The 15,718-nt window shown below is 40.4% G+C and overlaps 1 protein-coding gene across 1 annotated transcript in view; it reads left to right on the top strand.

Moving 5' to 3' along the window:
• The first annotated feature begins 9,256 nt into the window (after positions 1 to 9,256).
• slc6a9 (solute carrier family 6 member 9) overlaps positions 9,257 to 15,718 on the top strand; it is an 81,488-nt gene continuing 75,026 nt past the window's right edge. The window contains exon 1 of the mRNA XM_031311173.2: positions 9,257 to 9,461. The gene's annotated coding sequence lies outside the window, so the exon portion shown is untranslated. The remainder of the gene's footprint in view (positions 9,462 to 15,718) is intronic.

The following is a 15,718-nucleotide window of genomic DNA, read 5'->3' as shown; positions in this document are numbered from 1 at the left end:
GGAGTCCCTTTGCTTCTTCTTCACCCAGAACATCGCCTTGGAATTGGGTGGCACCTACACCGGGGTCCTGGGTGCAGCTGACGCTATGGACTTACTACACCCTGCTACGCTCTGCGTTTCCCCGCAGTGTCCGACTGCGTCCTGCCGCGTCCAACCGCGTCCTCCCAGGCTGCTGTGCCACACTACACCCCGTAACGCCCTGCTGTGCCCTACTATGACATGAACTACTATGACTACCATTGTGATCACTGTTTCACTATCTTTATTATGACTATTATTGCCACCATTCACCACTCCCCCAACTGGTGCCGTCAGACACCGCCTACCAAGAGTCTGGGTCTGTCCGAGGTTTCTTCCTAACAAAAAAGGGAGTTTTTCCTTGCCACTGTCGCAATAGCTACTGCTAATGCTTGCTCTTGAGGCAACCACTGTAATAGTTGGGGCTTCGTAAAGTACAGAGTTTGGTCTAGACCTACTCTATCTGTAAAGTGTCTCGAGATAACTCTTGTTATGATTTGATACTATAAATAAAATTGAATTGAATTGATGGAATTGAGCCATCGTTAATGTTATCAATTTCAGCTGTGCTTTTCCTACTATGACAAGTCAAAATGTCTGCTGTGAAAAAGGTCCATTGGATACCTTTTCCCCCTGAATCTCAAACTGCTGGATTTCCCAAGACCCCTCTGCCTGTTCCCTCAGACCTGGATCTCTCCCTGAAATCTGCCCCTAGCACATTGAGTATTCAGTTTAATAAATCTTGTTTTGTTTACGTTCACTTTCCCGGTCTCTGTCTCTGAAATTCTGCATTTGAGTCCAAGTCAGCTAACCTTAACATAAACAATAAATACAGAAACAAATATGTACAATATAACTATGTAACACTAGGATAAAAGAGGCTGTATGGATTAGTGCAGGATGTGCAAAAATGTTGAGTGATGTGCAAAAGTTCCAGATATAAAGAATTTAACAGCAACATCTGTAGGGCCTCTCATTCAGTCTATTCTAGATTTAAAAAAATATATATATCTGAAAACTATTTTAGCTCTCGCACTAGCTTTTCATAATGATACCAAAAAGGAGAAGTAATCCCGTAAAATGTATTCTATGCAAAACTAGTATGGTAAGTTATCCTGTATAGTTTTTATAACTTGCATAAGTATGTTTTTACAGTTGCAGTCCTGTATCATTGATCAAACACGGGTTGAATGCATGTTAAGTCATCCATGTCCTACCTAGGTTTTGGGTGTGTTGCATCTGTCAGCTTGAAAAACTTGCTCCTCATATGCTGTGGTTACTGTTTTTTTCAAACTACAAACATGAACGGCAGTGGAATGTAACAAACCTCCGCCTATGTTGTAGGGTTGTGGACAGGCATTCAGGCAGAAGTAGAACATCACAAACTGAAATCTAAATAGACAGAACAGATGAGGAAAAAAAGGAACACCACTCATATGGTTATTTGTTGGGATTGAATGAAAGAAAGCCAAATTGGGACGATTAAGTTTTACAGTCTGGTTCAGCAAAACAAACAAAGGTAGAAGACACTGTGTGTGTGCAACCCGTTTTCACTGACAGTCATGGTCCTCCTGCCACTCACAAACTGCCTAGTTTTTCTGGGCACTGTCAAATATGCTTCAGTGCTGGAATGACACTGTTTGGCACTGAGAACTGAGGGGACTGTGAAATGTACAGATGAGCTCAGATTTCACCAAAGAGCACATGCACCATCTACCAGCATGAAAATTGCTCCACCAGTATTGAGATTTGAGAGAAGTCTGAATTTATTGCAAACCCAGTTACAGTACTTCACCGGTATGTTCAAAAAATAGCTGTCACTATTTCTATATGGATAGATATTAAAGTATCTTGTGAGTGCTAAAAGGTGCCCTAAATGCATACATATGTACATTAGTTCAATAATAAAAACCTTAATTTAAAAATTATACTTTAAAACTTTTAAAACTTTAAATTATCTCATAGAATTTATCTAAAACAAACATGAGCAGCTTTCTAATAAGAACAGCATGTACAATTTAGCGGCTATATCTATGTCTTAAAGCTGCACTAATCAATATTTTTATCCTAACAATGGATCAAATAACATGTAATGCGAAAGGGGTCATTCATAGCATATCGCACAGATCGGTGCATTCTCACAAACGGGTCCGTATGATATCGTAAGAAAATGTATGCACACCCAAAACATATGATATCCTACGAAATTAAGAGACCGCCGGCTGGTCAAGTGACGCCGGCTGGCTACGAGCTTCATGACGCCGAGCGGCAGTTGCTAGCAGTTTAGGCCGCTACAGAGCTTCGCGACGCCGGTTACGGACCTCTGACACAGCTCGATTGTATCAGCGGCAGTTAGTCTAGATGTGTTTAGCTGAAAATGGGTGACTTTGAGCCAGGTACACAGCACCGCGAGCTGCCACTTGTTTTCGGCGGATATTACGGTTAAATTTAGTCCACAAAATATAAGCGTTTTGCTGCGACGAACGTTATGATTAGCCACCAAAACGATTAGTTAAGATTAGGAAAAAGATCGTGGTTTGGATTAAAACACATTTCCTGGGTGAAAGTCTATATTTTTCCCCGGGAAGTGAACTCCGCTCCCTGGCTTGAAAGTCCTGTGTTTTAACACCCACTTGTCCACCCCGACCACCTCCCTACGCGGCCAGCTGAGTTCTTAGACAGTGGCCGTCAATGTGGTGCAAACAGCACAAAAAAAACGTGGAATGCTTACGAATTACAGTGCTTAACTTTTCATAACTTTTTGAACGAATGGTTCATGGGAACAGGCTGCACAGATAATTACTACCTTCAAAGTGTTTTAGCATCTTTCAGCTATATTTCTTGTAATTCTGTAAATTCTATTGTATTGTTATACTGTATACTTAACAGTATTTTTTGTATATTTCTTACTGTCCTTTCTGTTTTTTATTCTTTACTAGTGCAGTGCCCGTTGAAAATGTGCCTGTTTGGAATGGGCTGATTGCTTGGCCTGTGGTATTGCTGCTTGTAGAATTCATCAAAACCAAATTGTACCCCAAAATTATTTACAGAAGGACCCCAACCACTTCATATGCAACTCCCCTGTATACCCTACTACTAACTTACTGATTTACCTGACAGAGAACGTTGCAGATTCAGAATGTAATCACAAAATATCACAATGACAATGTGGAGTATTCAGACATTAGCCTCATGGACTCAGGGCGCAGTGTGCTACCCACCTGGCCCGTTATGAGAGCTAATCAGCACATATCTGCGTTAATCAACCACCAGAACCAGACTGTGTGTGTGTGTGTGTGTGTGTGTGTGTGTGTGTGTGTGTGTGTGTGCGTGTGTGTGCGTGTGCGCCAGAGATGTTCACAAGTCATTTTTTGGAAGTCCAAGTCAAGTCTCAAGTCTTTGAGGGGAAAGTCCAAGTCAAGTCTCAAGTCTCTGGTCATCTGATCTGTCCCTAACACTGTATTGTTAAATCTTATGAATTCAAAGCATGTCCTGTAGCTACCATCCATACAGTACAGTATCAAAATCAGTTGTAGGATAACTTTATGGGGTCTACTTAACACATCCCTTGGACCTGGTGAAATATTAACCTAAGTCTGTCACATCATATGGATACAACTATAAATATACAATTTGCCTGTTCCCAGCATTAGCATGACACTTTGCGATGGTTAGCTTGTTATCTGTGACGATGTATGCTAAATGTAACGTCTCTTTCACTCAAAAAAATGTCTAATGTCGAAGTGGAAATCAAGAGAATAGTGGCAGCGCCACACCAGTTACAGAACAACGTGCATCTCGTTGTCAGTCCAAATGACGCACAATAAGCAGTTTGAACTCACTGATGTAATGCCATTTATTTATTTTCTAAGTCTTAGTACGCTCATTGAAACTGAGTCCAGCGCGAGGGAGATCCGACTCAGAGGAGGAGAGGTTAGAGAGGCCAGCGTCTCCACGGAAGGTGACAGTGCGCACGGATCCGCTGTGCCACGCATGGGTGAAATAATGGAATAGTAAGTAGGACTACAGTAACAGAAATATGTGTAGAATTAAGACAGTGAAGACGGCCCAGTGTTTGGTGGACCGGGTGCACCTTGGCTTGTTAGCTTAATAGCCTACAAATCAGCCACGGGATCAATTACGCATCACATGAGTTTGCCCACCCGACACAGCATTTGTTCCTGGGGAGATGGATCCGTGCGTCCCGACTCCTGTGCGCCATGAATGTCTGAGCCTCAGCAACTACTAACTATAAATATACAATTTGCCTGTTCCCAGTATTAGCACAACACTTGGCGATGGTTAGCTTGTTACCTGTGACGATATATGCTAAATGTAACGTCTCTTACACATTGCAAGTGACTGACCTATCTGGGTGTGTTTTGAGATGCCTGATGAAGTTCGACGTTGTTGATCCGGCATCATTTATCTTGGTGCCACACACCTTGCATTTAGCTGTTCGCTCACTGCCACTGTTTACGAAGTTATTGAAAGCAAAACTAATGACAAAAGGCACAACTCCGGGAGGACTTTGTGTCGCCATCGTCAATGCATTTTTTATGTGAGTGCGCGTTACGTTGCACATTATGGCGAAGGGCAGGGGACATGCAGCTTGTCATATGTTTCCCCAACGTATATGCGCCAATAAAAGAAAATAGAAATACATGAATGAATTTAGATTTAAAAAGCAATAATTGCATGAAAACAGGTTGTTGACGAGTCTCGAAGCTCGAGTCTGAGTAAAGTCTGAAGTCTTTTGGGTCGAGTTGCAAGTCAAGTCTGAAGTCAGCTGTTGTGCGACTTAAGTGCGACTCGAGTCCGAGTCTCAGACTCGAGTCCCCATCTCTGGTGTGCGCAGAGAGAGAGAGAGAGAGAGAGAGAGAGAGAGAGAGAGAGAGAGAGAGAGAGAGAGAGAGAGAGAGAGAGAGAGAGAGATATGACAGTGTTGTCTTGTGTCGTATGATCGTTAACGAATTTAACACTTCATTTCCATACAGGTTTAGTGGCTTGACGGTTAAAAGTGAAGTAGGGGATTTGATTCGCGGGGGTATTTTGGTGACGGTAATGTTATTAGTTAGTGTGGTGGAAGTTTTTCGATGCAGCAGGTGTAGATGTTTTAAAAATAGAAGGTGAAACAAAATAAGGACAGTCGAAGACTAAACCAAGTTAGGTTTTTTGTATTTTATTAAGTATATTTGCAAATATAGGAGGAACACATTTCACAGAAGGCACGCAGCACAGGTGTGGAAAAGCTCTTCAAATGAGTGAACAGAAACGCTGAACTTAAATACGTCTTCAGAGTGACAGCACACACGCACTTGGCTTATTATGACTCTACATTTCTCACAGACAATCTGATACACATGAAGACAATCAAAAAAACACAAGAGACATCTTCGAGCCATTTCCCCCCTGTACAACTTTCACCCCCCAGTTGCATCTCAACTGGCATGGGAGAACTGAATCTGCACATAGAGATAGTTGTACTGTGACCTTGTACCTTTATCGGTCTACACAGAGGCCATCTGTATTTCAACAGACTCTCAGGCGTCATCTCATTATAAGGAAAAGATTTAAAAGTCCTCATGTGAGATCAGTCAGTGAAATAAACTCCCTTTACATCTGTGGCGGAAACATAAAAGAAATAAATCAGAAAAATATATAGAGAATCATGTTAAAATAAATTTTTGCCACTACATTAGCACTATACTTAATTAACCTGGGGTGAGTCTGATGAAAACTGATGTGTCTGCCCAGTTCAGCTCTGAGATTTTCTCGCATTGCACAGCGCTCTAAAGGAATCTCCGAGATTACTTTATATTCTGCCTCTGGTTAGAAGTGGTGAATGTAGGCTACAGCTCACAGCAACTTAAAGCAGCCATATTATGCTCATTTTCAGGTTCATAATTGTATTTTAAGGTTGTACCAGAATAGGTTTACATGGTTTCATTTTCAAAAAAACATAAAATTTTTGTTGTACTGCAGTGCTCTCTCTCACTGCTGCAGATCCTCTTTTCAGCTGGTCTCTGTTTTAGCTACAGAGTGAGACCTCTTTTCTTCTTCTTCTTCTGTACTATCTTTGATTGCACTTGCACATGCGCAGCAGCTCAGATGTAGATCATGTCAGCTAGCTAGCTCCATAGACAGTAAAAGAAAGGCTGTTTTTACAACTTCGGTCAGTTACAATTAGCTGGGAGACTTCTAAATGAGGGCGCACATGTAAGTAGTTCTTTTGTAGATCATAATGAACTTGTGTGTGTTGTAGCAGTGCTTTGCTATTGAGAACGAGGTAGCATGCTAGCGTTAGCATTAGCATTAGCATGCTATCTACGAGCTAATGGTTGCGGTTAGCCTGCTCATTTCGGCTTGTGACGTCACAAGCCGTGCCGATTTTGAACAGCTCACCCAGAGACTGAAGGCAGGACACATTCAGAAACTGTATCTCACTCTAAACAGCATGGATGGATTTTTTTCAAAGTTTGTATGTGTGTGGAAGCACCAGAGACACAACATAACACCCCAAATCCCAGAAAAAGTGATTTTTTCATAATATGGGCACTTTAATACTATAGTGTCTGGCTTTTGTTTGATATTTAGTGTTGGCAAATGGCTTTTTGTTGAGTTTCCTCTTAGCGAAAAAATAGACACGGAAAAGCATAGCGCCTTTATTTCGCCAACCTTATTCCACACAACAGTCGCGATGTTCCTTTCAGCTATCTGCTTGTGCTCCAGGAAAGTGAAGAAGGGTAAGTTTGGTATATCCAGCAATCATGTAGCTAACGTTGGAAGCAGGAAAAGAGTCAAAGGCGGTAACACCCCTCCCAAAGTAGTGCTACTTTGCACTTTTTTTTTGGGTCTGAGGTGCCGTGCTGTGCAATGTGAGAGGGGGAGTGGCTAGCGGCTAGTGCAGCAAAAGCCAATGTGTGCTTCTTTTAACAATATATATTTAACGATATATTTTGCATTTCTAATCCAAACAATGTCAAACTTGGCACCGCACTTACTGACACCGGTCAAGTTTGAAATCCATCGGACTAACTGTTCTAGAGATATGCACATAAAACACACACACACACACACACACACACACACACACACACACACACAGACACACAGACGTTCCTGCAATTTATAGATAGATATGTTAAGTGAGTGTTGTACTTTGAGAGCAAAGATTGACCGGAGTCAAATTCCTTGTTTGTTTACGCAAACCTGGCCAATAAAGCTGATTTTGATTCTGATTGATTCATCAGAAGGAACCACAGCATCAGTCATTTCAAGGCCACATTTGATGAATTACATAACTTTTGATGTACCGTGTGCTCTTGCAAACACGTTCTTATCTGTGAAAATGCCACCTGTTCTGTACTCTGACATTCAATTATGTAACAACTATCGCTTATCGTTTCTTAGGGTAATAGAAATATCTCCATCTAAGTATGTCTGCATACAGATGATAACAATGAAACAAATGAAACGACAGTGAAACTATAAGGTGGGCTGAGGGACCGTGATGACAAATGGAACGGAAAACCCTTGGAAAGTTTAAAGGAAGTCTACCCACAGGAGTTTGAGGAACTTGGCCTGGTTTTGTTGCAGGAAACGAGTATAATGCTGTGCAATAAGGCATGTTTTTGATTAGCCTACATGTACCTGTTTGATGAATTCCATACTTTGTTTAAAATGTACAATGCTTTTTTTTGCATTTTGGGTTATGTATTTTTTGTAGAACTTTGAGATTATCCACTCAAAATAAATTTATATTTGAAACTTTATTTTGATGTAAGTGTTCAGATCCTTTATATGTAAAAGTAGCATTACATTATAATGATAAAATACTCCACCTTCCATGAGTAAAATGTAGCCTACCTAAAGTATCAAAAGTAAAAGTTCAGAAAAATGGCTACTGTGACTGATGTATATTATATTTGAGATCATTAGATTGTTCTTACTGACACATGAATGCATAAGCAGCATTTTACTGCTGCAGCTGGCCCGATTTCAAATCTAAAATCTGACAACTATATTGCTTTTCTGTAATATAATATTTTGTATTATGTAAAATATGAATCAGAAAAAAAGTTCCACCAATGGACAGTTTGTTTGGAGGCCGTCAAAGTCACAAATAAAAGTGTTTGTATCATGCTGAATAGCCTATTCATTTCCAATCTTAATATTGTAATATCCTAAAACTTTATAGTTATCGTTTTATCTAGGCCTACCATATTCCCATAAAGGCATGGCATTAGTTGCACCGTTATTTGTCCTTTGAAAATACTTAAAATACTTATTTTTTATCTTAAATGACAGATCCAACAATTGACGCGTTTTCTTCGAGTCACCATTAGATTGTATGGGTAATTAAAACGTTTAAGCTGTGCAAACATTTTTGACCATCACCCCAAATATTTTAAAATCCTTCACCTCCCTCCTCTCCTCTCACCCCAGCTTCTGACCATCCCCGCGCATGCATGCGTGTCTCCTCCTCCTCCGCCGCCTTCCCAGCAGCCCTACAACCTGATCGGTCCAAAAAAAAAAACCAAGGTAAAGGTAAAGCTTGCATCTGCATGTCAAAACCTACGAAGTGCCATCATCCATTCCTCGGCTGCATCTGTCATTCACAACACATTCTCTATTGTATTATATTTGGACGCCCCCGAAGCCTCCATCTGTCACCAGTGGCATACACAGCCGAGGCTACCACACCTGTCTGGAGCATCGCATTGACTCAGTACCCCTACCTCTTACCTTGACTGGGGCTGCTAGAGAATTCGCGTTATCATCAAATGACACTGTAGCCCACAGCATATCGGATGCAATCACATCTGATTGCACTGCTTGCAAACTGCCTGCAAACACACCACAAAGCCCACATCAGACGGGTTTATGTGAGGAATCGTTGCAGCGTGCTCTTGTAACAAAAGAATGAGCAACACATGCATTCATTCATCCACTGAACACGTATAGCTTCACATGCATTATGTCGTGAAGGAGAGTCATTTTGGTTTGATCACTCCCATATATGTTACTCTATCTATGGCACTCAAGTTTGGTTTTAATCGTCATATAAAGGATTGTATTTAAAATGTGAATGACTCAGGATTGATAGCCTACTTATTTGATTTTACATACAGCCTAATTAGGCAATAATTGAGCGCATCTTAATAGCATATAACCCAGTTGGGTGCACGTAGACAAATTGATAGCCTACATCAACCTTCAAGTGTCTCTGACAGGTTGTGTGTCGCTACACAGGGAGCCATCAACTGCCGACTATTTTGGAAGTTGAGAAAGGAGGAGCTTAACGAGAAGTTGTTGGGCTGGCTGCGACCAAAGAGGAACGGAAGGAAGGTGATGCAACAACCAATAACCCAATATTGGCAGAAAACATCAGAGCCCATGTAAAGAACATTCAAGGCAACAGATGAGAGCTCGCCTCCACGGTAAGACAACGCATCCTCATAAGAAGAAGATAGTTTGTTGTGTGTGTTTTGTTTTCTAAGTGAATAATAATTCGCGGGAGGGGGCACCATACCTTACGCTATAATGTGATTATACCCTACCCTCCTAAAGGAGCAAGCTTGTTTCATGTTGAGGCTGTTGAGACCGAATGATCATCTAGCTATTAGTAACATTCAACACGTGTCCATGAAGTGGACGTTCAGTCATAATGAAGGTGGTTTCAGCAGGCAGAGTGGGTCATTCTGTGATGCAGAGCTGTTGTAAAACGGTTATTTTATCTCAGCGGGGTGAAACACGTGGCACCGGTTGGACCCCCCCCCCTCTTCTTGTTGTGAAGCAGAGCGAGGTGGGGGGTTGAGCAACTGTCTATGGGGTTAAGATTAAGGGAGGCATTTCCGCGTTGAAATGTTCTGCTTTGAACACTTCCTGTCGTAGTTGACTTTCATTGATGTGATAGGCGATTATGTAGCTGTTATCAGTAGAGCATAGTTTGCCAATGGACAATTCACCACAATTCCTCTTTTGTAGTATTCCTAAAATAGCTTACTATAGTGCTTATGGTGACTAACCTACAAGACATTATACATGCTAATATTATAGGATAAATTCCAAAATTGTATTGACAATCATTCTAATAATACCAATAATTATATTTTTATGAGTTTTGGAAAATTGTGAAATACACTATTTACTTTTTCTTTTTTCTTTTTTTTTTAAATAGATCAAACAATTAATCAAGAAAACAATTGGCAGAATAATCGATGATGCTAATAATATTTGTTCTATGTGTTTAATTTGTATTCCTGTGACATAGCCAAATTTGTTGCTGGACTGAATGGTAAAACTAGGGTATGTCAACAGAAGTTGTGCATGCATGAATGGCAGTAACCCTAGCCCCCGACACACCAACACACACAGGAGGGTCTTTCTTTCATCCAGCCTTAGACTTTTCTGTTTGCTTTCCTTCCCTTAGAGTTTTCTGTTTGCTTTCCTTATGCTTAGTAATCTCTAGGTAACACACAATTTTGCTGCCTGTGAGTTAAGTATCAGCATCTGTTGCCAGGCTGTAACATTTAACATTCTTCCAATTAAAAATGACATTTTGAATAAAACAAGTCGCCACAGATTGCGAGCTTTTATTATGTGCATGCCACATTTTACAAATATTGAGTTTCTCTCATTGATGGGCAAATGACACCAAAGCTTGTTTCACTCCTGTGAAGCGCACAGTTTCAATTATAGTCGGTCGAATCAGAATACTTTATTGATCCGCTCAGGGAAATTGTTCAGTTACGCTTGCTCACAAATACAAGGTATAAATAAGAGTAAAAAAAAACAATTCAATACGTGTATAAAGTGACAAAGTAGGTTTCAATACAGTTTGTGTACAAAGTGCATCATTCAGTCTGACAGTTAAAGTATTGAGGAATCTGTTGCATTTGCACTGTAGCATATTTGCAATATTTATTACGCTGGAACTTTCCCATGGGATGCATCAGACAGTTTTGACAGTAGGCTCTGAGATATTTCATTGTTATTTCTGTGAAGGCAAGTATGGACTGGTGGAATTCAGATACTGTGTGACTAGGGAAACAGGAGAACAGAGTTGAGAAAATGAGGAGAGGAAGAAGTGATACTGTATGCATAACTGCAGTAATACAACCAAGTTAGTTGTAGTGTCGGAGATCTCTGTGCTTAATGGACAGGTTCTTTGATCACACATCTTCACATAGTGATGCTACAGTATGTTATGCATGACAGCTTTCTGTTTAGCCCCACTGTGAGGAGAGGAAGAGACAGGAGAAACGATCAGAAAAAACTGGATGGATCTAATATGCTGCGACCACTAGGGGGCCCCAAAGCATAGTTAGGCTTAGCTGTTTGGTATTTGTTCATGGGCGCAGTATCAACATCGCAAGAATGTATTAGACATGACGCATCATGTTGGGTTTTGTTCACAAACTGAGCGGAAGTATTTCCATCAAAACCTCCCAGTCTGGTTACCCTGCCTATGCTCCGTCTCTGCATGTGTGACGGAGCAAGACACCATGGCACTGAAGTATAAGCTTCCTCTTGTCATGAAAAAAAGTAGTAGCAGTAAGTAGGTACATTTGTTTTCTCTCCTCTTTTAAAAAAAAAAAAGTTATACGAATGGATGCTACACTTCTTGAATATCTTACAAATGTTAATCTTTCATATTTGATATTACAATATAGGCTTAATATAAGTATTTATTTATATTTAATATAGGCTTATCGTTAGAATAAAAGTTAAACTTTCGGGTACAAGAATTTCAGCTAAATTAAATAAAAATGAGATTTTTTAAAATGAGGAAATAGGGCTGTGCAATTCATTGAATTTTTCAACGATCACAAAAAACTTATTTTTATTACTTATTTTTTTATTAATGTGCAAAATTATTTTGCACATTAGGTTTTGGAAGTGAAATCTTATTTTGTCTCATGTTTTAAATGACATGCGCACTTTTGCCCCTCCTGAAAGCTAAACTCACCGTTATTTATTTATTTATTTTTAAGATTATTTTTTGGGGGCTTTTCCCCTTTTATTATAGCGACAGTGGATAGACATGAAAGGGGGAGAGAGATGGGGGGTGACACGCCGCAAAAGGCAGCAGGTTGGATTCGAACCTGCGCCGCTGCAGGACTCAGCCAACATGGGGCGAACGCTCTTACTGGGTGAGCTAGAGCCCGCCCCCACCATTATTTATTTTAAGGGGAATTCAAAAAGTTCAATGGGAAAAGAGACCTAATAAGAGACATTTCAGAGTTCAAGGTGTTTTCAGTGTTAATTTGTTTCACTGTTTTGTAAGTTCAATAAATGCAACATCTTTCCAAAAGTCAATGAGTAGTGATGTTAAATAATTGTGATTTCAATATTGACCAAAATAATTGTGATTGTTTTTTTTTTTCGAGCTACCTTACTGTATGAATTAAATACTTACGATATAGAAAAGGATATACAATAGCCATTTTTATATTGTTTTGATGATATATATCGTCATATCACCCAGCTCTACTTGCCAGCCAAAGAACCCTTGTCAATAATGGCTATGCTTAGTTTGCAATGCTACTTTAAACAAGTGAAATGTAACTTGTTTGGATGTTTTGTCACTCATGTCAGTCACGTTAACAAGAAAATAACCTGTTGGCATGGATATAGGCATGCAAAGTTTGTTCTTAAATTTGCATGCAAGGCTGCAGGAATAATAGCACTGTGTTATGCAATGTTCTTACTTATACTGACTAGTTTCACTCACGACAATAATTTGTAAGATTCAGGAAGGCTGCACATCTGATACTAACTAGGCAAAATGTTTTCTAAGAAATTATGTGGGAAACACTGCGATAGTTTCATTAGAATGACATAAGCCAAATAACCATTTGCCTGCTTAATGTAATGTGAATAAAACTAACCTTAACTCCCATCATCCCAAGCAACTTCACGACGTCATCACACAGTCCGTGTTTCGATTGAGAAACCCCTATGGAGAACCTAAAATGTAAAAATTTCCGACCTCACGTGAAGGCAGCGGGAAAAAAGAAAGCAAAGAGATGAAGCGAGAGATGGCGCGACTTTGCTTTGTTGTTGCAGGACACGGTCACCTGTTGTTACACAAACTCCTCGACAGTTCAGTGCTTGTGTTTTGTTTTTTACCTCTATACTGCTTAAAACTTTTTTGTTGCAGCAATAGAGGCAGTGATGTTTCCTGTTTACTGTAACGTTACCGGGACTATCACATCTTGATATGGACTGACGAGTCTGATCTGTTACATGATTGTCCACCTCAGGGTGACGTCGGGTTGCTTTTCTCCAAAAGTTGAATCAGTCTTAACTTTTTACTGAAGGCATTCAAAATAAAAGGAAAGACCTGCGTTTTTGCTGGACTGTCTGACAAATGACGACGACCGACGCAGTGTTTGTGAAAGAATGCTCAGCCAGCCAGCGCCTCACTAGAGCATTAGCGTTATAAACGGTCGTACTATCTTTACCTCTATCAAATGGCCTGAAAACGACACCAGGCTGCAACAGTCTAACCACACAGACCTCTACACACATCAGACTGCTTGCTTGTAGCCAGCAGCTAGTGGCTTAATACAGACAGAACACCACATTTCAGTATAACGAATATTCTAAACCCCAAAATTGAAAATAGAATACCTACCCATCGAACAAATATTTAAATATTCAAATATTCGAGCATATATACTGTCATAGGATCGCCGTGACTATTTATACCCGTGCTGGTGCTCACCCGTTCAGGCCTCCCGTTTTCCGGATATTACGTCATTTTGACGTCATGAATGTCGCGCGCCACCTTGGATGCACCTAGTGTAAAACACACTTTAGTCTGCATGCTTTCTAAAACACACATTTTGTCACACGTCAGTCATGGATTTCCTTTTGTGCGGTTACAAAACATAACCTGTAGGCGTGATGCAGAGTTTGCATGCAAGAGGGTAATAATAGCACTGTTATATGCAAATGTCTTACTCATACTGACTATAGTTTTACTTGAAAGCACCGAAAATACATGGAAATCTGACTTTTTACAATATGGTACCTTTTTAACTAAGTTTTTTTGCCAGGGGGTTTAGAAATAGTCCACATTGTTTGACTTTTTTTTTGTTCTGGTAGATTTGCAGCTATAGATGATGTGTTTTTGCAGCACTCTCCTCCCTTTCCAATGGTCTGCAACTGCAGTCAATGTCATTTGAATGCCATTATTAAAAACAAATCCTGATTTGTGCAATTCATTTTAAAATCCCATATCTTTTCATTCCCAATGCCATTGCCCCTATTGTGCTGAAGCATAGTTAGTGCAGCTTTGAGTGCTGTCACAATTTCTAAATCATATTTACCTTTCTGTGCACAGTGTAAAAAAGAGGCTGTCTATCATGACAAAACAGAGCTTGTGGAGTCCCAATCATACCGCTGCATATTGACATTACTGATAATAGACACAGCTGCTTTGCAAGCCCAACAATATGATGCATTGTTAATAGCAATAACGGATGCTATTTTGTCTTGAACCCACTGTGTTGTGCAAATGTGAGACCGGTAGCCAAGAGGAGTACAGGAGGCTGGTGTTAAATCTGTATTTTAGATCTCATTGTGAAAATATTTTGTGAAAGCACTAATGGTCAACCCTATAGCGTCGCAATATTGATATTGAGATATTTATGACCTGACTTGCTGGTTTGGAGAGCGGGCAGTCGGACTCAATGACTAATCTGATTGGTGGAGTGCTAGCCCTTGACTAGCGAATCAGTGCATTTATGTTAGCGGGACGAACAGCCTCTCAAAATCTGATGAAAATCTTTTAAACTGACCTTTGTCGATCTGAAATGAAGACAGATTCAGCAACTGCATGGCCTATTTCTCGCTTAAAATGTTTTCAGAAACACGTTTCGGTGAACTATCTTCGTAAAATATGAGATTGTATTCTGAATGAGCCGCCATTATGCTGGGTTGTAAAATCCGGGAGCAGCCAGACCCACGTGATGCGTTCGTCCAATCAGCTGCCGGTTTTCAGTTTTTGGGCGACAATACAGATTAGAGCCGCCTGCTGTTAAAGAGACGTATTACGTCTCGCGCACGCGTAGAACCTACGCTCAAGTCGGCGTCGCTTCGGTGTGTTCCGAGGCACTTTTTGGACCAACTCGGGGATACTGATCAGTCCGACTGCCTTTCCTCCTGACGGTTGGCTGTCGAGTTGGTGTGTCAGAGGCCTTACTGTAGCACCCTGGCTTGGAAGCTAATTGTTTGCCCTGGAACATCCCTCATAACTAGGGCTAGGTACCGAATTCAATACTTTTTAGGCACCGACCGAATTGCCTGTAAAGTATAGTGTATTGAAAAATACTTGTTATTCAATACCCAATTTCAATACCTAAGGAGTAGATCTCATCAGCCTCGGTGAGCCAGTAAGCACGCGGCATGCTTCCAACCAAGATCTAATGATTGGCTGTCTAACGTTACACGTCGCAGAGACATACAGGAAAAACCCGTTACACAGACACGGGCTCACGTAGTAGGAGCTGAAAAATAGATAAAAAGATTGTGCCGGAATGTGTAATGTTGTAATTTCTTTTTGTTATATAAAATTGGCATCGAAAAAAGTATCGTTTAGAAACCGGTATCGAAGTCACAATATTAGTATCGGTACCGGTATCGAAAATGTTTGAACGATACCCAGCCCTATTCATAAGAGCTAACA

This window comes from Sander lucioperca, chromosome 9, assembly GCF_008315115.2.
Source record: "Sander lucioperca isolate FBNREF2018 chromosome 9, SLUC_FBN_1.2, whole genome shotgun sequence".
Lineage (NCBI taxonomy): Eukaryota > Metazoa > Chordata > Actinopteri > Perciformes > Percidae > Sander > Sander lucioperca.
Note: the sequence above shows the minus strand (reverse complement) of the source record. Positions and strands in the feature narration are given on the sequence as shown.